Here is a 26,484-nt window from a genome sequence, read left to right as displayed (position 1 = left end):
AAATGTAGGAAATGTAGATAGGAAATATATTTGATTAATTTCTCAAAGATCAAATAGAAAGCCATCTAAAAGGTAAAAATATGTTAACATTTTATAAAAGTGAAGTTTCATTCAAAATACTTCCCATTTTTAACAAAGCAAAAGAGTTGAAAAGGGTAATGTTGTAAATGTGATATATTTGGATTTTCCTAAAGATCTTTTTAATAAAAGGGGTTGCATTGGAGATGAGATGATGGCTGGGGTGGAGTGCAGGTGTCGTGGTGGTGGGGTGGGGGGGGGGGGAGGAAATACAGGCATTCTGACCCAAACTTTTAAATCAACTCTGGCCACAGGGAAGGTGCCGGAGCTCAGTTAATGCGGTTCCACTTTACAAGAAGGCTATTAGATATAGACCAGGACACTATAGATCAGTGAATCTAACCTCAGTGGGAGGGAAACTAATGGAGAAAATAGTGAAAGAGAAAATTAATTTCCACTGAGTGAGGCAAAGTTTTACCAGGATAATCAGCATGGCTTTGTCAAAGGGAAGTCATGCCTAACAAATCTAGTTGCTGTTTTCAGAAGGTGATCAAGTGTTCGGATGAGGGCAGTAATGTAGTTTATATTGATTGCAGCAAAGTCTTGATAAGGTCCCACATAGCAAACTGATAAAGAAGGGATTCACAGGTAACTTGATAAAATAAATCCAAAATTGGCTTAGTGATTTCTGTCTCCTATGTTCGCCAAGCTGGGAAGTTGACTTGCAGACATTTCATCCCCTGTCTAAGTGACATCTTTAGTGCCTTCTAGCCTCTTGTGAAATTGGATGGTAGGAGGCTATTTGTGTGACTCCAGCCTAGTTTGCAGTGATGTACCACAGGGATCAATGCTGGATCCCTTATTGTTTGTGATATTCATCAACGATGTAAATGAGAATGTGGGCAGGATGAGAGGTCAGTTTGCAGATGACACAAAGATTGGCCAGATGGTTGACAGTGAGGAGGAATCTATTTGGTTTGGGAGGATATCAATGAATTGGTGAGCTGGGCAGAGCAGTGGCAGATGGAATTTAACCCTGATAAATGTGACAAGATGCACTTTGGAAAAGGGAACAAGACAAGGTTGGACTCAATGAATGGCAAGACATTAGGAAGCTCAGAGGAACAAAAGGATCTTGGAATGCCTGTCCACATACAATAGATTCCTGAGTTTAGGGGTTAGGGATAGTACCTCAAACTAGGAAACAGTGCGATGCAGAGCTCAACAGATTGGAAAGGGACCATTTTTGTTCACAATTCACATAAACGATTTTAAGTATGACTTAAAAATTTGCAGATGGCACTAAATCAAAGGAACAGTTAATGCAAAAAGGAAGAACATGACAAATACTGGAAAATATAATACATTGTAGAATGGGCATGCTGACAAACAAATTAAATATGGATAACTGTAAAATGGTGCAATTAAGTGGGAAAAATATTGAGGCCATACTGCTGAGGTAACAAAAGTTTGAAAGTGATAAAGGAGCAAAGAGGCTTTTAAAAGGTCATTCAGGAATACTCTTCCTAAGTGTAAGTCCAAGGCTCATTGTCCAGTGACGCTTCATCCTCAGTTAATGGGTTGTTCATTCAGTGGCTGAGAGTCATTATAAACTATTCTCAGACACATGGTGATAATGCAAAGAAAATCACAAAGATATTATTGGACTTAGAGGGATTACTTTATTAGAAAGGGCTGAACTGACTGTGAATTTCCTATTTAGAATAGCAAAGTCTGAGGGATGTTATGATAGAGAGAACTGTCAAAGATAATGGAAAAGTTGATATAGTAGATGAAAGGGACATGTTTCCAGTTGTGCAGAACTAGATTAAATCTCAATGTCATAAATACAAGATAGTCATTAATAAATCCAACGGAGAGTTGTGGAGAAATCTATGTATCTGAAGAATGGTTAAAATTTTGAACTGTTTTTTTGGAAGTTGGAGAGTCAAACTGCAGTGATGCATTAAAATGGAAACTAGTTAAATAAATGAGGGAGAAATTAAAAGAAGGATATGTTGATAAGATTAGGCAAAGTACGATGGGAGGAGGCTTGCAAGCAGTGAAAACATTTCTGGGTGGCTGTCCTGTCTAGCGTCGGCGGTTAAGGGGTGGCCTCATAGAGGTTTACAAAATCATGAGGGGCATGCAAAGTTAAAAATCACACAACACCAGGTTATAGTCCAACAGGTCTAATTGGAAGCACACTAGCTTTCAGAGTGACGCTCATTCATCAGGTGATTGTAAGGGGCAAATCATCTCTAAATCATGAGGGGAATGGATAGGGTAAATAGACAAAGTCTTTTCCCTGGGGTTGGGGAGTCCAGAACTAGAGGGCATAGGTTTAAGGTGAGAGGGGAAAGATACAAAAGAGGCCTAAGGGGCAACCTTTTCATACAGAGGTTGGTACGGGTATGGAATGAGCTGCCAGCGGAGGTGGTGGAGGCTGGTACAATTGCAACATTTAAAAGGCATTTGGATGGGTATATGAATAGGAAGGGTTTGGAGGGATATGGGCCGGGTGCTTGCAGGTGGGACTAGATTGGATTGGGATATCTGGTCGGCATGGATGGGTTGGACTGAAGGGTCTGTTTCCATACTGTACGTCTCTATGATTCTATTACTCTATATACTGCTTCGATGATAAAAGTTTGCAAGTAATAAAGGAGCAAAGGGACTTTTAGAATTCATTCACGAGTGCTCTGCCAACATAAATGTCAACTGTACAACTACAGACCCAGCTCTTCAATAAATACTCAGTCAAACACACAACGTTGTTCCATCTAACTATAAGATTATGAATGGGGTTACAATTCAGCCTAAGAACTCAGTTAACGTGCTTCACTTTACTAGCCTGACTACAGTAACAGTGGTTTGGCTGAACCACTTAAACCAAGTCGAAGTTTTGACCTCTTCAATTTATTTTAATACTAAACTACAATGTATTAAAACAAAGGCAAAGTGTAGCACAATAACTAGTTGCCAAGAAGATAGACTCATGCTTATTTCTATTTCTCTCAATAATTCTGTAACCATGGTTACAGGGTCATTGTTAGTTCTTTAATTTTTTTTTACTATTATTTGCGACCAAAAGCCAGACCATCAAAACAGGATTAATGAACTTCCCATTTCTTCAGCTTCTCATCTTTTACAAAGCATTTCTGTTCATCAGAACTGAAAGTTATTTTATGTGCCAATTCCACAAACCGTAAAGTCCATTTAAATTCGAGTTGCATGCACTCACAATCCTGCACTCACCATGCTTTTATTCTTTGCCCTCTCCAACAGGAGTTACCTGGGTAACAATTGAGCAGTCATTTAAGTTCACTCAAGAGAAACCACCAGCACACTCATGTTAGGTTCTGTGACCTGTGCCTATGCTGTAAATTTACACAATTCTTTTTAACTATTTGGGTAATTCTCATGTACAAACACAAGAAACAGACTGGTAGAATCCCCGATGAAACATGTAGCAGGGAAAATCAAATGGGACCAAATGGAACAAAAGTGCCCAAATGAACGACACCTTTTGTTGTTTTAAAAATATTGCTGGAAAACCACCTCTCTTCCATGTATTGTCCTTGCCTTCCTTTAGCAGTTGAGTTTCCCAAGACTATGGAAACCAGCTGACCAGAACTGAATGTGGAAATGAGCCAAATTTAAGGCATGCAACTCATTTCACCTCCTGGTCACCTTTCTGAACATCGAAGGCGGGGGGAGGGGATTTTCCAATGTTGCTATTCAGTGGGGAGTTCAAAACTTTTGGTTCAGTGATATTGAAGGGTTGATGTTGGCATGCTATGCAGGGAGTATTTGGAAGTGAATAATGGAAGTGGATGCTTTTAATTGATGCATGAGTGACAATCATGTGCCCTACATTACACTAGATAGATTTGTTTAACCTTGGTGCATGACATATATAGTCAATGCAAATATGCAATGTGGCCAGACAGACTGCTCAAAATGATAAATGTATGATGAATTTGATAAAATGGACAAGGCTCATGGAATACAGGGAGAACTAGCCATTTAGATACAGAACTGGCTCAAAAGTAGAAGACAAAGGGTGGTGGTGGAGGGTTGTTTTTCAGACTGGAGGCTTGTGACCAGTGGAGTGCCACAAGGATCGGTGCTGGTCCCTCTACTTTTTGTCATTTACATAAATGATTTAGATGCGAGCATAAGAGGTATAGTTAGTAAGTTTGCAGATGACACCAAAATTGGAGGTGTAGTGAACAGCAAAGAAGGTTACCTCAGATTACAACAGGATCTGGACCAGATGGGCCAATGGGCTGAGAACTGGCAGATGGGAGTTTCATTCAGATAAATGTGAGGTGCTGCATTTTGGGAAAGCAAATCTTTGCAGGACTTATACACTTAATGGAAAGGTCCTAGGGAGTGTACAAAGAGACCTTGGAGTGCAGGTTCATAGCTCCTTGAAAGTGGAGTCGCAGGTAGATAGGATAATGAAGAAGGCATTTGGTATGCTTTCCTTTATTGGTTAGAGTATTGTGTACAGGAGTTGGGAGGTCTTGTTGCAGCTGTACAGGACATTGGTTAGTCCACTGTTGGAATATTGCATGCAATTCTAGTCTCCTTCCTATTGGAAAGATGTTGTGAAACTTGAAAGGGTTCAGAAAAGACTTACAAGGATGTTGCCAGGATTGGAGGATCTGAACTACAGGGAGAGGCTGAACAGGCTGGGGCTGTTTTCCCTGGAGCATCGGAGGCTGAGGGGTGAGCTTATAGAGGTTTACAAAATTGAGGGGCATGGATAGGATAAATAGACAAAAGTCTTTTCTCTGGGGTCGGGGAGTGCAGAACTAGACGGCATAGGTTTAGGGTGAGAGGGGAAAGATATAAAAGAGACCTAACGGGCAACTTTTTCACACAGAGGGTGGTACATGTATGGAATGAGCTGCCAGAAGATGTGGTGGAGGCTGGTACAATTGCAACATTTAAGAGGCATTTGGATGGGTATATGAATAGGAAGGGTTTGGAGGGATATGGGCTCGGTGCTGGCAGGTGGGACTAGATTGGGTTGGGATATCTGGTCGGCATGGATGGGTTGGACCGAAGGGTCTGTTTCCATGCTGTACATGTCTATGGCTCTATGACTACAGTGTGCTGGGAAATAAAGTCGGCCTAGACTGAAGTGTTTGTGTCAATCCACATGCTGAAGAAACCAAGCAGGCTGCAGCTGCCCACAGACAGTTTTCAAATAAACCTCGGAGCAGCAGATCCTACAACACACACCAGAATTTGGGTTTGAATGGGTCAATGGAATGTCGCTCTCGGGACAATCGGAAACATCGAGGTGTGTACCAGACACTAGGGCACCTCACAACCTTATTTGGAGAAGGCTACATGCACCCAGCAATTCCCAGAAATGGACACTTAAGAACCACCCTGCCATTACCGCTTGAAACCAGCGGAGTTCCAGATGACATCACCACATGGAGCCTGGCCAAGTTCTCGTGTGGTGATAAATGATCATCAAACTTAAATTAAAACATAAGTTAGATTCGTAGTGTTTATCGTTACTTCATAGTGCATTTATTGTTACAATATTAATTTTATTGAATAAACAAATATTTTTACTATTATTAAGTAAAATAATAAAGTAAACTATTAATAATAGTTTTACTATTAAGAATCGACTCAGTTCTTTTGCTAGATGTAAGCGTTCAAACACAGTGTCTGGCAGGCACGAGTACCATGTTTGCATCAGTCATAAAGATTTTACTTAACAATACCAGTTGAAGTCTCTAAAGACAGATATATTAGCATTTTTTTTTAGATTAGACTTACAGTGTGGAAACAGGCCCTTCGGCCCAACAAGTCCACACCGACCCGCCGAAGCGAAACCCACCCATACCCCTACATTACCCCTTACCTAACACTACGGGCAATTTAGCATGGCCAATTCACCTGACCCGCACATCTTTGGACTGTGGGAGGAAACCGGAGCACCCGGAGGAAACCCACGCAGACACGGGGAGAACGTGCAAACTCCACACAGTCAGTCGCCTGAGTCGGGAATTGAACCCGGGTCTTCAGGCGCTGTGAGGCAGCAGTGCTAACCACTGTGCCACCGTGCCGCCCATGTTGTTGTTCATATGATTGGTGAGTTATCCCTTAAGATCACAGCAGGAAAAATTATGTTTCCATTTGCTTTAAAAGTATTTGCAACTTGATGATAGATTATACAAAATAGTCAGTATTGAATGTGTTGGATTTTCTGAAAACTTCAATATAAATAAAATCAATGATTAAAAGCAATTAAGGTGAGGGTGGAAAGTTCAAAGAAGATATGAGGGGTAACTTTTTTATACACAGAGAGTGGTAGGAGTCTGGAATGGGTGGTAGTGGAGGCAGATACAATTGGGGTGTTTAAGGGACTTTTAGATACGCAAATTAATTTATAAGGAGTGGAGGTGATATGGACTAAGGGCAGGCAGAAAGGGTTAGTTTGACGTCATGTTCGGCATAACACTGTGGGCTGAAGGGCCCGTTCCTGTGCTGTACTTTTGATGCTCTATGTTTAATTACATCAAACATGCGATTGCACTGGAATATAAAACTGAAGGAATATCAGTTTAATGAAGAACATCATATTCACCCTGCCTGCTTTCTATTTTCTGGGACAAAATGCATTGTGGATATACACAGTTTATTCATTTGAACACTAAGCAGAATATTGCAGATATTTTTCATCCATGAAATGGCAACTATATTCGCACTCTTGAGAATTGTGAACAGTTCTGGATAAGATACATAGAATGACAGTTGAATCACCAATAAATATCCCAATCTCAAAGACATAAAGTAGATTTATTAAGTTACAGCCTTGCACTTCTACAATATTTACTCTGAAAAAGATCACTGCAGAAAAGCACCCTCATCATTCTCTCTTGTCCACACCACTATAGCAGCTGTAGATGAGAATACATTGTTTATTATTGTTCAAGAAATCAAATATTGATGACAGCATTGGCTAACCAATCTAAGCCTAGGGATTGTTGTTGCTGTAGATCTATTGTGAGCCAATTTTACAACAGACAGAAGATATTGTGCTTCAGTAATTAGATAACATTAACAGCTAACTTAAATTTATCACAGTGCATTTTTTTTCAAACACCATTGGATTGTTCCGCACAATTCATGATTGCAAGTCAGTGCCTCTGCAGGAGACTTCTGGAACCCCCTGCGGGTCCAGAGAATAAAATAAATACCTTCACTTTCCTAGATTAGCTTAAGTGACCTAAATGCGATGAGTAAGAGAAATATCAGACCAGATTCTGTTGGGTAGGAGAAAGAAAGGACTACAGATGCGAGAGATCAGAGTCAAAAATAAAGTGTGGTGCTAGAAAAGCACAGCCAGTCAGGCAGCATCCGAGGAGCAGGAGAGTCAACATTTCGAGGGTAAGCTCTTCATCAGGACTGTAGGGTGGCCCAAAGGGGGCTGAGAGATACATCTGTAGGTGGGTGGGGCTGGAGGGGGATGTAGTGGCTGGGAAAGTGATAGGTAAATGAAGGTGGGAAGGTGAAGGTGATGGATTGGAGTGGTGGGTGGAGCAGAGAGGTGGGATGGAAGATGGACAAGTAGGACAGTTCAAGAGGGCAGTGCCGAGTTGGAGCGTTGGATCCAGGATAAGGGAGGGAGAGGGGAGATGAGGAAACTTGTGAAATCAACATTGATCCCATGTGGTTGGACAGTCTCAAGGCAGAGTAAGAGATGTTCTTCCTCCAGGCGTTGCATGACTAGAATCTGGCGGTAGAGGCGGCCCAGGACTTGCATCCTTGGTGGAGTGGAAGGGGGAGTTGAGGTGTTCAGCCCACAGGTTTTTTTGGTGCATGAGTCCCAGAGGAGAAGTGCTCTGAAACGTTCCACAAGTTGGCGTCGTGTGTAGAGGAGACCACATCAAGAGCAACAGATACAGTAGATGACATGAGTGGAGTGAAAGAAAATCTTTGTTAGATGTGGAAGGGTCTCTTGGGACCTTGGACAGAGGTGAGTGGGAAGGGTGTGGGCTCAAGTTTTACACTTCCTGCAGTGGCAAGGTAAGGTGCAGGGCTTGGAGAGTGGGTTGGTGGGGGGACATAGACCTAACAAGGGAGTCGGAGAGGGAAGGGTCTCTGTGGAACGCAGATAGGGGTGGGGAGGAAAATATATCTCTGAGGGTGGGGTCTGTTTGTATGTTGCCAAAATGGCAGAGGATGGCGTGTTACATCCAAACATTGGTAGGGTAAAAGGTGAGGACCAGAGCAATTCTGTCCTTGTTGCGATTAGAGGGGTGGGGTTCAAGGGCAGAGGTGCGGGAAGTGGATGAGATGAGCTGGAGAGCATTGTTGACCACATGGGAGGGAAAATTGAGGTCCCTGAAGAAGGAGGCCATCTGGGATGTTCTGGAGTGCAACTGATCCTCCTGGGAGCAGATGTGGTGGATGCGGAGGAATTGAGAGTTAGAGAGAGCGTTTTTACAGGAGGAGGGTTGGGATGAGGTGTAGTCCTGGTAGCCGTGGAAGTGGTCGGTTTGGCCCTAAACTTACTCTCGTCATTCTTTTATTCCTTAAATACATATAGAAAGTCTTAGGGTTTACCCTGATCCAATCTGCTAACAACTTCTCTGTCTCCTCCTGGCTCTTCTGAGCTCTCTCTTTAGGTCTTTCCTAGCTACCGTGTAACCCTCAACTGCCCTAACTGAGCCTTCACATCTCATCCAAACATAAGCCTTCTTCTTCCTCTTGACCAGAGATTCCACTTCTTTTGTATACCACGGCTCCCACGCTCTACAGCTTCCTCCCTGCCTGACAGGTACATACTTATCTAGGACACAGGAGCTTTTCCTTGAATAAGCTCCACATTTCTAATGTGCCCATCCCCTGCAGTTTCCTTCCCCATCCTATGCTTCCTAAATCTTGCCTAACCGCATCGTAATTGCCTTTCCCCCAGCTGTAACCCTTGTCCAGTTACTATCTATTCCCTTTTATCACTAAAGTAAACATAACAGAATTGTGATCGCTATCACCAAAGTGCTTACCTACTTCCAAGTCTAACACTTGGCCAAGCTCATTACCTAGTACCAAATTTAATGTGGCTTCGCCTCTTGTTGGCCTGTCTACATACTGTGTCAGGAAGCCCTCCTGCACACACTGGACAAAAACTGACCCATCTATAGTACTCATACTATAGTGTTCCCAGTCAATATTTGGCAAGTTGAAGTCCCCCATGACAACTACCCTGTCTCTCTCACTCCTATCAGGAATCATCTTTGTTGTCCTTTCCTCTACATCTCTGGAACTATTCGGAGGCCTACAGAAAACTCCGAACAGGGGTTGACCTCTCCTTTCATGTTTCTAACCTCAGTTGACGAATCCCCAAACATCCTTTCTGCAACTGTAATACTGTCCTTGACCAACAATGCCACACCACCCCCTCTTTTAGCATCTTCTCTGTTCTCACTGAAACACCTAAATCCTGGAACCTGCAACAACCATTCGTGTCTCTGCTCTATCCATGTCTCCTAGGTACCAACCTTGAAGTCCTAGGTACCAACCCATGCTGAAAGTTCACCCACCTTATTCCGGATGCTTCTGGCATTGAAGTAGACACACTTCAAGCAAACCTCTTGCTTGCCGGTGCCATCTTGCATCCCTGAAACTTGATTTCGGACCTCCCTACTCTCATCCTTTTCTATATTCGAACTACAATTTTGGTTCCCGTTCCAGCAAGGATACTGGTACCCCTTGAGGTACCAATCAAGATCAGACTGCAGTCATGGCCACTGTCCCAAAGCAAGTGTAAGGTAACAGATGTTCTGGCTGACAGGTTAGGAGGTCTATATCCATTGGTCCAGTGCTTGATGTGGTTGTTAAGCTGCCTTACCCTCCCCTTCCTCGTTCTTCCATCCCCCACATGTCTCCTTCATAATCCACTTGCCTCCTCCATTTCATTTGCCTAATACCGACTAAGCACAGAACTATAATGCCATAACATAACACCTGGAAGTCTTTTGAAATGCTCAAAAGCTATTCAAATTCCACTTGAATAAAATTGTTCACCTTAGCAACTCATAACTCTGTTAATCAAATAAACAGCCATTGAAACTCCCTTAAAAAAAATCTTATCTGAAGTTCTTCAATATATTCATGAAGGAGTTGTTAGGCACTGTTGATAATTTGAAAAAGCTTTCAGGACTCAACATAATACAATCTTTGAAGTTGCAAGGGCATGATACTTCACCATCTGCTCCTTTTTTAAAAAGTTTCAGTGAAGTTTCAATTAAAGAATTCTAGCATCTCTTCAATATTTTTTGTCGAAGGTCAGTAGATCTCAGAACTGTGTCTCATCATAAAATTCAAACCACAATGTCTAAGTGACCCATTTAATAGCAAAGGTACACTTTATCCATGGGATAAAATTTTCTCTTTTATATAAACACTTACATACTGCTGCTTAATTTGAAGAGCACTTACTTTTTAAAGTCAAAGCTCAATTTTCAATTACTACATTAAAAGCATTCATAAATCATCACTACCACACTATGACATTTGAAAGAGGTATGACTTTGTAAACTTTACCTGTTAAAAGGTTCCCAACTCCACAGAAGGGTTCTCCCAAGGTTAACAAACTGAATTGTACTGATCTGGATTCCCACAGCTTTGAAGAATCAACCTGCCTTGACAAAAATACCAATGTCAGAGAAAACTGTATCTGCAGCAGGCATTTAAATGGCAATCCTGACGTTTGTGAGCGATTCCCAATTTCTAATGTCTGATCAAGGCAACTGCTGAGGACAACTGTTAAGCTGCCTTATCAGTAAAGCAGTATGCATAATGATGGCACACACACCAGGCAAATGATATAGCACACTGCAATCTAGATGAGGCCTAACATTTAAACCATTCTGTATCTGAAATGTTGGTTTTTAAGTCTACTTCGCATCACCGGCTTGCCTAAAACCCAATGGGAATCAATTTAGCTCCATTTTTTTGGCATATATGGCATGATGTTTGAACCTTAGCTTTTTTTTATTCCTCTACTTAATAGCAAGAATTATTGCAATATTTTAATTTTTAACTTTGTTCTTTCTTTCCACCATGCTCTTATGATTCTCCAGCTAGGAACTTGTACCCAAGATAGAGCGGTGTGTGGCGAGATTATACATTTTTCACTTAACTCCTGCACTTCTGTATTTGAGTACATGTGACAATAAAATCTAAATCTAAGTCTACTCCATAGTCTGTACCACTTCGAAGAGTTGGCAGATATTTTCATCATACACTCAAGTGGCTCATTCTATTCATAGCACAACCTTTGAAAATTGACAAGAAAGTTAGAAAGCTGTTACGCTAAATTAGCACAAAGGAAATAATAAGTGTCTGAAACTCAAGCAACAGATTATCATATATGTAATTAAAAACAAAAAGGGCAATAAATAGTGGGAGAGACTCACCAGAAATGTTTGTAATGCAATGTATAGAATTGCCATCTTGATTTTTGCCTAAAGTATTGAGCTAAATTGGAAAAGACTTTGAATCCTCAAGTCAGGAGAGTAGTGTCTCATCCTCTGCAGAGCCTATCCCTGATTGACTGAATACCAACTTAATATCATCCAAATAGAGATTTGATAGCAAGCACAGGTTCCTAATTGGCATTCAAGGCATTGACAGAATGTGCATGCTTTCCCCATTGCTGAGAAATGCACATGCCCAAAGTCTCACTACTTCCCTCAGGCTTGACAAACAATTACATAACACACATTTCATCAGCACACATTGGTCATAAAACAATTGGTGAATCGTGGACATGTTTGGATAATGCAAACTTTCTCTGGAACAGGTACACCGATTTTCTATGAGCAATTTTCTTCAGTGTGATTTTCTATAGCAGTTTTCCAATGCACAATTTTGTACAGTGCTTTTCCATTGAAAGCCACCATATAGATGCAGTGAGCAATTAGGAAGGCGAATGGAATGTTATAGTAGTTTTCGATAGCGTAATTTTCTAGGGTGGTTTTCCATAGCACAATTTTTTACTGTGATTTTCCACAGTGTGCTTTTCTACATTGGTTTTCCATAGCGCAATTTTCTACAGCGGTTTTCCACAGTGTGATTTCTACAGCAGATTTCCACAGCGTGATTTCTACAGTAGTTTTTCACAGCGGTTTTTCATAGTGTGATTTTCTATAGCGGTTTCCCACAGCGATCCTCTTCAGTGTCATTTTCATAGCATGATGTTCTGTAACCCAAGGTTATAGAGGAATAAAACTGTCACGTTACAGCAGAAACTCCTGTACAGCAGCTTTTATTCCAGGTCGCTTCTGTTGTCTCAGAATGGCTCAGTTTTAAAAGGGAGATGAACAGACAAAGGAAGCATATGACAAGGTCATTGTGAGAGAGAGAGAGAGAGAGAGAGAGAAAACCTACACAATTACTGCCTTTGCTGTTTGAATTCATGTATCGCTGGACATCAGAGTGCATTTGGGAAAATTAACAAACAGTGAAATTCACAACTGATCTTGGAGGAACTGTTTGGGCAAAGTTTACTGCACAGAATCAGATAAATTAATCATTGTTTTTAAGTGTGGCCTACAGAGAATCTGCAGTATGGTGTAGAGTGGGTTCTATCTTGATTAGATGTTTTTGGAGATAGGTCTCTGATTAAATTTAAAATATAAGTCTTAACTATTAATTTAACCTGGGGCAGTGCTTTTAGAGGGATAAGGCAGTGTTAATTTTCTGGGTCTGTAGATTGTGAAGGAGCAAAAATGGTCTTAGTACAGTGAGATGTACTTCTTGTCAGATGTGGGAGTTTAAAGAGAGTTTAAGGGTTACTGCGGATTATATCTGCCATAAATGCTGTTGGCTGTGAATCTTATCAGATCGAATGGATCAGTTGGAGAGACAGTTAGAAGCGATGAGGAATTTGCAACAGCAACAGTATGTGATGGATGGCAGTTATAGGAAGGGGGAAAGTCTCAGATACAGTCACATAGATGTGTTAACTCCAGGAAAGTTAAGAGAGGCAAGAGGCTTGTGCAGGAGTCTTTTGTTTGCTGTTATGCTGTTTTGGAAAATGAAGGGGGTGATGGATTCTCAGGGGAACATAGCACGAACAGCCAAGTTTCTGGTATTGAGACTGGCTCTAATGCAACGAGGGCTACTCGGGTTCCAAGAGATCAATTGTGTTAAGGGATTCTTGAGTCCGAGGTACAGACAGACGTTTCTGTGGCCAGCGGCGATAAAGCAGAATGGTGTGCTGCTTCCCTGGTGCCAGGATCAAGGATGTCTCAGAGAGGGTGCAGAATGTTCTCACGGGGGAGAGGGGCCAGCAAGAGGTCATTGCCCACATTGGAAACAACGATATAGGAAGGGAAAAGGTTGAGATTCTGAAGGGAGATTACAGAGAGTGAGGCAGAGATTTAAAAAGGAGGTCCTCAAGAGTAGTAACATCTGGATTACTCCCAGTGCTATGAGCTAGCGAGGGCAGGAATAGGAGGATAGAGCAGATGAATACATGGCTGAGGAGCTGGTGTATGGGAGAAGGATTCACATTTTTGGATCATTGGAATCTCTTTTGGGGTAGAAGTGACCTGCACAAGAAGGATGGATTGCACCTAAATTGGAAGGGGACTACTATACTGGCAGGGAAATTTGCTAAAGCTGCTCGGGAAGATTTAAACTAGTAAGGTAGGGAGTGGGACCCAGGGAGATAGTGAGGAAAGAGATCCATCTGAGAGTGGTACAGTTGAGAACATAAGCAAGTCAAACAGTCAGGGAAGGAAGGGAGAACATAGGACTAATAAATTAAACTGCATTTATTTCAATGCAAGGGGCCTAACAGGGAAGGCAGATGAACTCAGGGCATGGTTAGGAACATGGGACTGGGATATCATAACAATTACAGAAACATGGCTCAGGGATGGGCAGGACTGGCAGCTTAATGTTCCAGGATACAAATGCTACAGGAAGGATAGAAAGGGAAGCAACAGAGGAGGGGGAGTGGCATTTTTGATAAGGGATAGCATTACAGTTGTGCTGAGGGAGGATATTCTCAGAAATACATCCCGGGAAGTTATTTGGGTGGAACTGAGAAATAAAAAAGGGATGATCACCTCATTGGGATTGCATTATAGACCCCCAATAGTCAGAGGGAAATTGAGAAACAACCTTGTAAGGAGACCTCAGCTATCTGTAAGAATAATAGGGTTAGTATGGTAGGGGATTTTAACTTTCCAAACATAGACTGGGATTGCCATAGTGTTAAGAGTTTAGATGGAGAGGAATTTTTTAAGTGCGTGCAAGACAATTTTCTGATTCAGTATGTGGATGTACCTAGTACAGAAGGTGCAAAACTTGACCTACTCTTAGGAAATAAGGCAGGGCAAGTGACTGAGGTGTCAGTGCGGGAGCACTTTGGGGCCAGCGACCATAATTCTCTTAGTTTTAAAATAATGATGGAAAAGGATAGACCAGATCTAAAAGTTGAAGTTCTAAATCGGAGAAAGGCCAATTTTGACGGCATGAGGTAAGAACTTTCGAAAGCCGATTGGGGGCAGATGTTCGCAGGTAAAGGGATGGCTGGAAAATGGGAAGCTTTCAGAAATGAGATAACAAGAATCCAGAGAAAGTATATTCCTGTTCGGATGAAAGGAAAGGCTAGTAGGTACAGGGAATGCTGGATGATGAAAGAAATTGAGGGTTTGGTTAAGAAAAAGAAGGAAGCATATCTAAGGTATAGACAGAATAGATCGAGTGAATCCTTAGAAGAGTATAAAGGAAGGAGGAGCATACTTTAGAGGGAATCAGGAGGGTAAAACGGGGACATGAGATAGCTTTGGAAAACAGAATTAAGGAGAATCCAAAGAGTTTTTACAAATACATTATTGACAAAAGGGTAACTGGGGAAAGAATAGGGCCCCTCAAAGATCAGTAAGGCGATCTTTGCGGGGAGCCGCAGAAAATGGGGGAGATACTAAATGAGTATTTTGCATCAGTATTTACTGTGGAAAGGGACATGGAAGATATAGACTGTAGGGAAACAGATGGTGACATCTTGCAAAATGTCCAGATTACAGAGGAGGAAGTGCTGGATGTCTTGAAACGGGGAAAGGTGGATAAATCACCAGGACCTGATCAGGTACACCCAAGAACTCTGTGGGAAGCTAGAGAAGTGATTACTGGGCTTCTTGCTGAGATATTGGTATCATCGATAGTCACAGGTGAGGTACTGGAAGACTGGAGGTTGGTTAACATGGTGCCACTGTTTAAGAAGGGTAGTAAGGACAAGCCAGGGAACTATAGACCAGTGAGCCTGACATCAGAGATGGGCAAGTTGTTGGAGGGAATCCTGACGGACAGAAATGTACATGTATTTGGAAAGGCAAGGACTGATTATGGATAGTCAACACGACTTTGTGCGTGGGAAATCATGTCTCACAAACTTGATTGAGTTTTTTGAGAAAGTAACAAAGAGGATTGATGAGGGTCGAGTGGTAGATGTGATCTATATGGACTTCAGTAAGGTGTTCGACAAGGTTCCCCATGGGAGACTGATCTCACGGAATACAGGGAGAACTAGCAATTTGGATACAGAACTGGCTCAAAGATAGAAGACAGAGGATGGTGGTGGAGGATTGTTTTTCAGACTGGAGGCCTGTGACCAGTGGAGTGCCACAAGGATCAGTGCTGGGTCTTCTACTTTTTGTCATTTACATAAATGATTTGGATGTGAGCATAAGAGGTACAGTTAGTAAGTTTGCAGATTACACCAAAATTGGAGGTGTAGTGGACAGTGAAGAGGGTTACCTCAGATTACAACAGGATCTGGACCAGATACGCCAATGGGCTGAGAAGTGGCAGATGGAGTTTAATTCAGATACATGTGAGGTGCTGCATTTTGGGAAAGCAAATCTTAGCAGGACTTATACACTTAATGGTAAGGTCTTAGAGAGTGTTGCTGAACAAAGAGACCTTGGAGTGCAGGTTCATAGCTCCTTGAAAGTGGAGTCGCAGGTAGATAGGATAGTGAAGAAGGCATTTGGTATGTTTTTCTCTTTTGGTCAGAGTATTGAGTGCAGGTGTTGGGAGGTCATGTTGCGCTGTACAGGACATTGGTTAGACCACTGTTGGAATATTGCATGCAATTCTGGTCTCCTTCCCATTGGAAAAGGTTTGTGAAACTTGAAAGGTTCAGAAAAGATTTATGAGGATGCTGCCAGAGTTGGAGGATTTGAGCTATACAGAGCAGCTGAACAGGCTGGAGCTGTTTTCCCTGGAGTGTCGGAGGCTGAGGGGTGACCTTATAGAGATTTACAAAAATTATGAAGCGCAAAGACAGGGTAAATAGACAAAGTCTTTTCCCTGGGGTTGGGGAGTCCAGAACTTGAAGGCATAGTTTTTGGGTGAGAGGGGAAAGATGTAAAAGAGACCTAAGGGGCAATTTTTTCACACAGAGGGTATGGAATGAGCAGCCAGAGGAAGTGGTGGAGGCTGGTACAATTGCAACATTTAAAAGGCATTTGGATGGGTATATGAATAGGAAGGGTTTGGAGGGATATGCGCGGGTGCTTGCAGGTGGGACTAGATTTGGTTGGGATATCTGGTCGACATGGACAGGTTGGACCGAAGGGTCTGTTTCCATGCTGTACATCTCTATGACTCTATGTCTCCATCCTCACACTCTCCTCTGTTATATTGTTACTTAATACTGGCAAAGGTTTCTCTTTGGAGGATGTAGTGCAGCTTCAAGAAGCACATGGAAGATTTTGCAATCTTTCAGAAGGATTTTTCTAGCAACCACTAAGTTGGTGTATTTATGACTGGACCTTCTCAGACTAATGTTCATGGTGGCCAATGGCCACTAGCCACTTTCATTTTTGATGCACTGCCTTTGATTTACTTAAAAGTTAAATAAACCATGGGTAGGAATACCGATAAGATTTATGCCCCCAAGTCATTGTTACTTGTTCCGTAAGTCTTATCATTTTCTTTCATGTTCAGCAATTTATTCTTATTGTCTGCTTTCGACTTTCTCTGAGCCATAAAAAAAACAAAATTCAGCTATTGCAAGTTTAGTATGAGAATCAAACCAAGCACCTGCTCAAATCTAAAAGCTGCTAGGAATTTTGTACTGAATTATTAGCAATGTCTGACATATCAATCTTAATAAAACTCTTCTTTTCACTGTGCCTTATCCTTCAAATGAAAGCAATGTAAGCAAGAAATAAAAATGATTCCATCTTTTATTTCAATGTAAGCAAGGGCCAGCTACCTCAATAATTGCCCTTAAAATATACAACAAACAAGTCAGCAGATGTGTTCCTTAGCAAATGGTTACCTTGTAATAAATGAGTCAACAACTACTGTTCCTGTCTGTTTTATCATCTTTCTTGAGCCATCACAAGCACTGACTTTCCCCTTATTCATTTGATACCATAGCAACTCAGTAATATTCCGTTTCATTGAGCTTGCTATTCATATCATTGCAAAAAAAACATGAGCTAGCAGTTGCGAAAGATAGTCTGACCCATGTTGTTTCTGACATCTAATTTTAGATTAGTTTACACTTTGTAAGATATCATTAAGCTATCTAAAGATTTTTACTCAAGGCAAACCCACTGCAGGGTCACTTACTGACTTAACCATTATCTTGTGTTTTATCTCACTAAAACTCAAATGCACTTCATATATCTGTTTCTTTCAATTCTCCTCTCCACCACTAGGAAACTAGATGGTGCAATTTTCCGACAAGTGAAGCAGGATGGGTACCTGATAGCTGCCATTCATTGAGTGCTTCCCTTGGTCATGGTAAGGTGTTGGTGCTTTGTCAATATGGATGAGGGTTTGAGGGGGATGGAGTGTGCTGGGCCATTGTTGTGAAACAGCATTGACCTAATGGCCAAGACAAGCACTGGAGCTTTAATGAGATAAAACGCAAGATAATTGGGTAATTTTCATTTGAGGGCGAGTCTCTGAAGTCACCATTTAAGACTCAAGAGGAAAATCAGAAAATGTTGGCACACAAGTACAAACATTGGCAATTTGCCATTGTCCCTCATTGATGATGCAATGGCACAGCAGCCACAAAGCACACGGTCAACACTCCCTCGCATATATAATCTTATTCATCATTACAACAATTAGAAGACTTTTGGATGGATACATGAGGAGGAAAGGTTAGGAAGGTTTTGGGCCAGGAGCAGGCATGTGGGACTAGTTTGGTTTGGGATTATGTTTGTCACAGACTGTTTGGACTGAAGGGTCTGTTTCTGTGCTGTATGATTCTCTGACTCTATGACACCCGGGTGACTGCTTAACCAAAAAGCCACATGGTTTATTTCAAATATAACCTGTCTGAAGATTCTCTCAGACCCCCAAAATACTTTCACCAATGTCCAGTGACCTGTATCCTGTTATTGTCCAGAAGGTGCACATCACATACAGACAAGCATTTGGGCAAGTCCAAACATGAGCTGTCTTGACCGCCTGAAAAGGGAACACAAAGGAGATGAATACTGGCTGTAGTTCACTTCCACAATGTAAACTAAATGCTGCTAACTTGAGTCTGACAGTCAGTGGTCGTCTTCTGCACCCAGTTATCATCTACTGTCTATATCTATACTATTTTTATCTACTGTCTAGACCTATCTAATCTACAAAAGGTCCTGTCTGTCTTGTAGCACTTAGTGCAGCTGAGTGAAGACCTCATTTATTGCCTTGGAAGGGTGTACTAGTAGATCACAAACCATTGCCAGACACTCAAGCCTCATTTCGGATGAAGAGTTATGCCCAAAGCATCGTTTCTCCTGCTCCTCAGATGCTGCCTGACCTGCTGTGCTTTCCCAGCAACACATTTTCAACTCTGATCTCCAGCATCTGCATTCTTCACTTTCTCCTAGCCTTTCTTCCTTGACCAACTGCAGAGCTGTATTAGTTATAAGCTATTAATGACGTGACTATTTCATGAATAAAACAACTTATTAAATACATTAATTTCCTTTGAGTACTAAACCATGTTTGAAATTCAAAGCCATTATAAACACTTAGAGCTATCAATCAATTGTCATTACTAATTCTGTAATGGTAATGCTCAGGCTTATAGTATCAGGTGACTGGTAATAGCAGCTTTTTGTTTTAAATTGAAAGAGCCCAGGGATTTAAGTAACTTGACAATTTTTAGCTATAACTTACGGTTATTCATGTCTACTTTTAATGATTTCAAAGGGTACCTTACCTTTCCTAAACGGCATCTGACACAGAGTCATAGAGATGTACAGCACAGAAACAGACCCTTCGGTCCAACCTGTCCATGCCGACCAGCTATCCCAACCCAATCTAGTCCCACCTGCCAGCACCTGGCCCATATCCCTCCAAACCCTTCCTATTTATAATCCCATCCAGATGCCTTTTAAATGTCAAAAGTATCTGAATTCTCCCAAAAGGGTCCCTGGACCTATCCAAAATGATTTCTTCCCTCTCTTAAAGGGTACCGTGTTCCTCCAAATGATTCTGGCAGCTTTTTATCTATTACTCAAATACTACAATTTTACATGAGCAGAACCACAGATGTGCAAACTATAACTCACTCTGTATTCGAGCTCCCACCCCAATGAAAATGATGTGTGTTGGATTTGGCTCAGGATTTCTGGAATACAGCCCCTATCATTTTGATGATAGTCAGATACCCCTTATATCTCAGCAAAAGCCCAGTCCTGAATGTGTAAGGTGGATACATTCTGGTTATAGATCACGACAGTACCATTTTCTGGATTAATGGTGCTGGAAGAGCACAGCAGTTCAGGCAGCATCCAAAGTGCAGCGAAATCGACGTTTCGAGCAAAAGCCCTTCATTGGGAATTTTTACCACGACAGCACCATGTCCTAGTGTTCCAGTAGTGTAGGTTAGGGGTCGAATGTCACATTAAATTGACATTTTCCCAGCTGGATGTGTTCCTAGTGTCAGCTGGGTTGCAACATGAGATGTTGCACGCAGGAGTGAGGTTGTTTGATTATGAGTCATAGGCTACTTTCATCAATAGTTGGTTGAAGAGTAATATTGCATGAGTCTGTCTTGTATGAAATGGTCTGAAGAAAGTATGTAAATGAGATATCAACCTTTACTCTTGTCTGCATGACTGGAAATGTCCAGAAGCACAAACATTCAGCAGAAATTGTAAATGTAAGGAATTAACTAAACCTTCTTGGATACCATAAGCTGGGATTTGTTTCAGCTTTGTGGTTTTGTGGTGATAGGAATGAAGGTGTGCAGAGGGGAAATGGGGGCTCTACATGCATTCCCACGTCGGTGAAGTTTCCCACGATGACCTGGGAAGCAAATTGACAACTTGTAGCACAGATAGGTAGATGGGATAGTGAAGAAAGCATTTGGTATTCTTTCCTTTATTGGTCAGAGTATTGAGTATAGGAGTTGGGAAGTCATGTTGTGGCTGTATAGGACATTGGTGAGGCCACTTTTGGAATATAATATACAATTCTGGCCTCTTTCCTATCGGAAGGATGTTGTGAAACTCAAAAGGGTTCGGAAAAGATTTACAAGGATTGGAGGTTGAATAGGCTAGGGCTCTTTTCCCTGGAGGGTGGAAGATTGAGGGGTGACCTTATAGAGGTTTATAAAATCAGGAGGGGCATGGATAGGATAAATAGACAAGGTCTTTTCCCTGAGGTGGGGGAGTCCAGAACTAGAGGGCATAGGTTTAGGTTGAGAGGCACAAGATATAAAAGAGACCTCAGGGGCAACTTTTTCACACAGAGGGTGACGTGTGTGTGGAATGGGCTGCCAGAGGAAGTGGTGGAGGCTAGTACAATTTCAATATTTAAAAGGCGTTTGGATGGGTATATGAATAGGAAGGGTTTGGAGGGATATGAGCTGGGTGCTGGTAGATAGGACTAGATTGGGCTGGGATGGCTGGTTGGCATGAAAGTGTTGGACTGAAAGGTCTGTTTCCATGTTGTACATGTCTATGACTCTACAAGGGCAATTTAAAAGAAAAGGCTCCATTACTGGAGATTGGTGAGGCCGTCTTTTTTGGGTGGCATGGTGGCTCAGTGGTTAGCACTGCTGCCTCACAGTGCCAGGGACTTGGGTTTGATTCCAGCCTCGGATGATTGTCAGTGTGGGTTTCCTCCAGGTGTTCCGGTTTCCTCCCACAATCTAAAGATGTGTAGGATAGGTGAATTGGCTGTACTAAATTGCCCATATTGTTCAGGGATGTGTAGGTTAGGTGTATTAGTCAGGGGTTAATGTAGAGTAGTAGGGGAATAGGTCTGGGCGTGTTACTCTTTGGAATGTCAGCCTGGACTTGTTGGCTGAAGGGTCTGTTTCCACGCTGTAGGGCTTCTATGATTTGCCCACAGTGGAGTATCCTCCACACTTTGCCATGTTGGGAGACCATAGCATTGGTCTCTCTGTGGCAGTCTCAGGGACCATGAGGAAAGGCAACCTCCAAGGTCCCCAGCAACCCAAATGGAGATGTTTCTCTCCCACTCTGAAATATTGAATTACTTCCACCCCTTCGAGGGTACCTTCATTTTGAGATGGACGTTCGGTTCTGTGATCTGCCTTGAACAGCAACGCCCACATCTCCTGCAGATCAGCCAATGCTGTGTCTGGGCCAGTAACATCGGGGACTCATCTGACAAAGAGTACAGAGATGGAGTGGAGGAGACTACCTTCAGGAAAATAGTTCCACTAGCCTAGCTTCCAGCAAATGTAACTCGACGCAGTCCTGGCATTAGGATCTCAAAGCTTGTGGAAAACCCATGTCCAATAAAACACAAATTAACATTGTTCAGACATATAAATGATAACTTGACACAATACTAAGAAGAAAAAATTTTCCCTTGTGAAAATTGACTTTAATTTCCAGTTCTGTTCTTAACTCTCCATGACTGTGAACGCGTTCTATTGCCCAACGGGACAAAAAAAAATACGTCTTTTTCAACAAAAAACAGAAATTACTGGACAAACTCAGCAGGTTTGGAAGCATCTGTGTAGAAAAAAAAAGAACAGATTAATGTTTTGAGTCCAGTGACTTTTCTTCAGAACAGATAGCAACTAGATAAGGTGATATCTAGACTGATGTTGGGGAGATGAGGCAAAGGGGGCAGATTGGTGGAGAGGAGACAAGAGCAAAAAAACACAAGGCAAAAAGTTAGGCTGAGGTAAAGAGTTACAAGGATGTTGCTAGGGTTGGAGGGTTTGTGCTATAGGGAAAGGCTGAACATGCTGGGGCTATTTACCCTGGAGCGTCAGAGGCTGAGGGGTGACTTTATATAGGTTTATAAAATCATGAGGGGCATGGATAGGAGGTAAATAGACAAGGTCTTTTCCTTTGAGTAGGGGAGTCCAGAACGAGAGGTTATAGGTTTAAGATAAGAGGGGAAATATTTAAAAAAGACCCAAGGGACAACATTTTCATGCAGATGGTGGTGCATGTATGTAATGAACTGCCAGAGGATGCGGTAGAGGCTGGTACAATTACAACATTTAAGAGGCATCATGAATGGGGTGCATGAATAGGAAGCGTTTAGAGGGATATGGCCAAATGTTGGCAAATGGCACTAGATTAATTTAGGGTGTTGGGTTGGCATGGATGAGTTGGACCGAAGGGTCTGTTTCTGTGCTCTATGGCTCTATGACAAAGAGATTGAGATTGTAAAACACGGAAGAAAAGAAGACAGCTAGGTGATAATGGGGGCTCTCGGTGGGCTGTTCTGAAAGCAACCCACATCCAAGCAGGGGAGGGGATGGCCTCGTGGCATTATCACTGGACTGTTAACCCCGTGACCCAGCTAATGTTCTGGGGATTTGAGTTCAAATCACGCCATGGCAGATGGTGGAATTTGAATTCAATAAAAAAATCTGAAATTAAAGAGTCATATGATGATCATGAATCCATTGTCATGAATACCTATCTGGTCCTCTAACGTCCTTTGGAGAAGAAAATCTGCCATCCTTACCCATTCTGATCTGCATGTGACTCCACACCCACAGCAATGTGGTTGACTCTTATCTGCCCTCTGGGCAATAAATGCTGGCCTAACCAGCGACGCCGTCATCCTGAATGAAGGAAAGGGTGTGGATTGGGGAGTAGTAGGCATGGAATGAGGCAGTCATGCTTTATTATGATTACATTTGTTATCGAGACCTGAAGGCTGCAGGGCGTCCAAGCAGAAATTGAGATGCTGTTCTTCCAGCTTGCATTGAGTCTAAGTGGAGCACTGCAGCAGGCCTGGGACAGCTTTTACTGAAGCGAATCTTGTAGTTTCACCTTCAGCAATTTTCCCGGCAACATGTTGCAGCTGTTTATCATTCTACTGGTAAGTAAATACTCTTGATGTGTACACTAAATTTGCCCTTTACAGAATTAAGCCTGTTCCAAATTTTTTTCCTGACATTAAACCTTGTTTTAGATTAATTTCATTGACCTCCAAAAGATACCCTTTGAGACATATGGAGATGAAGAGACCATTGCTTTGTGTGTCAGTCTCTATTCTGCGGTGAATCTAAGGCAGTTACGGACATTAATTTCCTATTTTCTGAATGGGTTCTTTGTTAACATTAGTACAGGAAATTAAAAGGAAACATCACCTCAGGTTTCACACAGACACGCATTAGTTTTATATTGATTAGACTGATAAACCCTGCTCAGAGGGATTTACTATTAACAAGTAAATGCTGTATTGTCTGAGTCATGAGTCAAAAGGATCTGAAGTGTTAGTATCAATTATGCCCCACCAGGCCCGGTGACAGTGACCACTGTGTAACTGGCACCCAGAGTATCTGCAGGCACCTGTCACTCAATAACACAATTTCTCTAATCACTGTTATATTTGACAGAGATGTCAACATTGTACTGTCTCTGTTAAAGGTGGAATGAACCAGGAATCTTTTACTGGCCCTTGGAGTGAGAGAGTTGTTGGGGTAGGAAAAAGGTGGGACATGCAGGAAGCAAATTGGATTCCCTCCTGATTGCAGTCCAACTGTTGGAGCATTTATCCAAGAGTCATGGTAGCTGAATTCACTACCATGAATAGTGGAAAGACTGAAATAATGGAAGCTCAAGATGTAATCATGAGAGGAGCATGAATTTCCTCCATTAGCACCTATTTAGCTTCTTCTCTTCAATGGCTTACAATCTCAGTAGGTTTTGGGCTGGAAAAGATTAGAGAGGAGTGAGTACCCAAAAAGAGTTAGAAACAAGTTTGCTTACCCCAGAGTCTATGAGCAAGGATAGGGCAGATAGATGAAAGGGACTCGGTATGGGACAGAGGTGGCTGGATTTTTTCATTACTTCATGTTTCTGAAGGATAAAATGTGGGAGGCCAGTAAGGACATTATTGTAAAGACAGTCAATGGTGTTACCATCACTGAATCCCCCTTGACTATTAACATTTTCGGGGTTACCATTGACCAGAAGCTCAACTGGACTCACCACATAAACACTGGAGCTGCAAAAATAGATTAGAGGCTTGGAATACTGTGGCAAGTGGCTTACTTCCTGACTCCCCAAAGCCTGTCCACCATCTGCAAGGCACAAGTCAGGAATGTAATGGAATATTCCCCACTTCCTGGATGGGCGCAGTTACAACATTCAAGAAGCTTGACATCATCCAGGAAAACGCAACCCACTCAAATTGAACCAGAACCACAAACATCCACTCCACCCACCACTGATGTTCAGTAGCAGTAGTGTACACTATCTACAAGATGCACTGCAGAAATTCACCAAACATTTTTACGGAGTTCTTGCAAAACCCACACTCCTTCCATCTAGAAGGACAAGGGCAGTTGATATATGAGAACAGCACTAATGGCAAGATCCACTCCAAGCTACGTACCATCCTGACTTGGAAATATATCGCCTTTCCTTCACTGCCACTAGATGAAAATCCTGGAATTCCCTCCCTAATGGCATTGTGGGTCAGCCTACAGCAGGTGGAGCAGTTCAAGAAGGCAGTTCACTACCATCCAGGGCAACATGGGATGGACAATAAAAGTTAGTGCTCATGCATTTCCGCACAAGTGCAGGGAAGTATGCACAATTTTGAATGGGCTTTTGTGATGGAGCGAGGGATGTTAGACCCAGGTTGGTGGGAAACCCTGGAGTGAACAGGGATTGGGGGTGGGTGGGGGGGGGGGGGGGGGGGGGTGTTGTGATATGGTGGTGACAAGGAGAGCCAAGGAGTGAGGAGTCCCTCTCCTCCCCTCTCTCCCTCCTGTGCTCCCTGACCCGCAGCCTTTCCAACTCTCTTCCTGGGTCCCCCAACCTCTCCCTTAGCCCCCCCCACCCCGACCTTACATTTCCCCTACCCCCACCTCTTCCAAACCACCTGCTAATTGCTTTCCTTGCACCCCCCCTTCCCAATCTCTCCCTCCTCCATCCCGATACCTTCCACTCTCTCCCACTCCCAGTCTGGCTGCATCCCACCTGGAATCTGTGTTAGTGTCAGCGAACAATACTAACTTTTCTCAGCTTTGTTAAGAGACCTTCGGCCTGAAAGGTTGACTCAGTTTCTCTCTTCACAGCTGTCATCTGACGTGTTGAGTATTTTCAGTTATTTTTGGGTTTCACTTCAGATTTCCAGCATCCACAGTATTGTCCCTTCGTGTGCATGCCTAGTGCTTGGCCAAAACGAAAACAGAAACAGCTGGGAATAGTTTGTGATGTATGACATGTCTGCCCGCATGTGGGTCAGACTAAAGGTTATTTGAGGTAACTTGCTGGCAGTGACTCGCCTGTCACATGATCAGTGATAGAGGGCTCATTACTGCTTAGCCTCTTTGCAGTCGAGCCACTGTTCTTAGTTAAGAAGCTGGGTTATATGATGGCAATAATGCAACAACATTAGAAGTCAGGCATAATTACTCAGACTCTCAGGGGCTGTAAACAGTATATTTGCTCCCTATGAAGGCATGTTTAGAGCTCATTATGTCTATTTACAGACTCTGCATGGCATTTTCACAAGGAGTGCAGCTCAGTGTAACAAAAACATTAACTTCCTGGAGTAATTATAACAAGGACAGCCAGTTAGACCTCATAGAATATGAGTTCCCTGATTGGACCGATTAACAGCCCCAATCAGGAAGCCCTGGCTGACAGATCAGAACCAGAGTGTTAAGCATCCTGTTTACTTGGAGAACTGGCTCTCCATGGTAACTGGATACCAGGCTCTGAGAAGTTATTTCAGAGCCATCACCTTAGACAACACAACTCCAGGAGGGTTTTAGAGAGGGTGAAAACAAAATTACGAAAATGGTAATAGGGTTGAGACAGCTCAGCTTTAGAAATAAAGCAAGTTGTCTCCCTTACAGCAGAGAAGGTAGTAGACTTGGTACTTGTGTTCATAGTTTTGAGAAGAACAAATCAGACCCTGCTTCTAATAGAAGGATCAGCAACCAGTAATTCATTTCAGATGATTGTCCCAATGAGTCACAGG

General features: G+C 42.4%; 1 protein-coding gene across 4 annotated transcripts in view; it reads right to left on the bottom strand.

Moving 5' to 3' along the window:
* The window catches only part of pkia (cAMP-dependent protein kinase inhibitor alpha), a 134,580-nt gene that overhangs the window by 47,019 nt on the left and 61,077 nt on the right, over window positions 1-26,484 (bottom strand). For 2 of the 4 annotated variants that reach the window (XM_060824146.1, XM_060824145.1), the window contains exon 2: window positions 10,603-10,696. The exons of 1 other annotated variant lie outside the window; for it this stretch is intronic. The gene's annotated coding sequence lies outside the window, so the exon portion shown is untranslated. Of the gene's footprint in view, window positions 1-10,602; window positions 10,697-26,484 lie in introns of those variants that run through there. One more of the 4 variants, XM_060824147.1, reaches the window with a different exon arrangement.

This window comes from Hemiscyllium ocellatum, chromosome 4 (assembly GCF_020745735.1).
Source record: "Hemiscyllium ocellatum isolate sHemOce1 chromosome 4, sHemOce1.pat.X.cur, whole genome shotgun sequence".
Taxonomy (NCBI): domain Eukaryota; kingdom Metazoa; phylum Chordata; class Chondrichthyes; order Orectolobiformes; family Hemiscylliidae; genus Hemiscyllium; species Hemiscyllium ocellatum.
The sequence above is the reverse complement of the archived record's forward strand: the minus strand, read 5'-3'. Positions and strand labels throughout refer to the sequence as shown.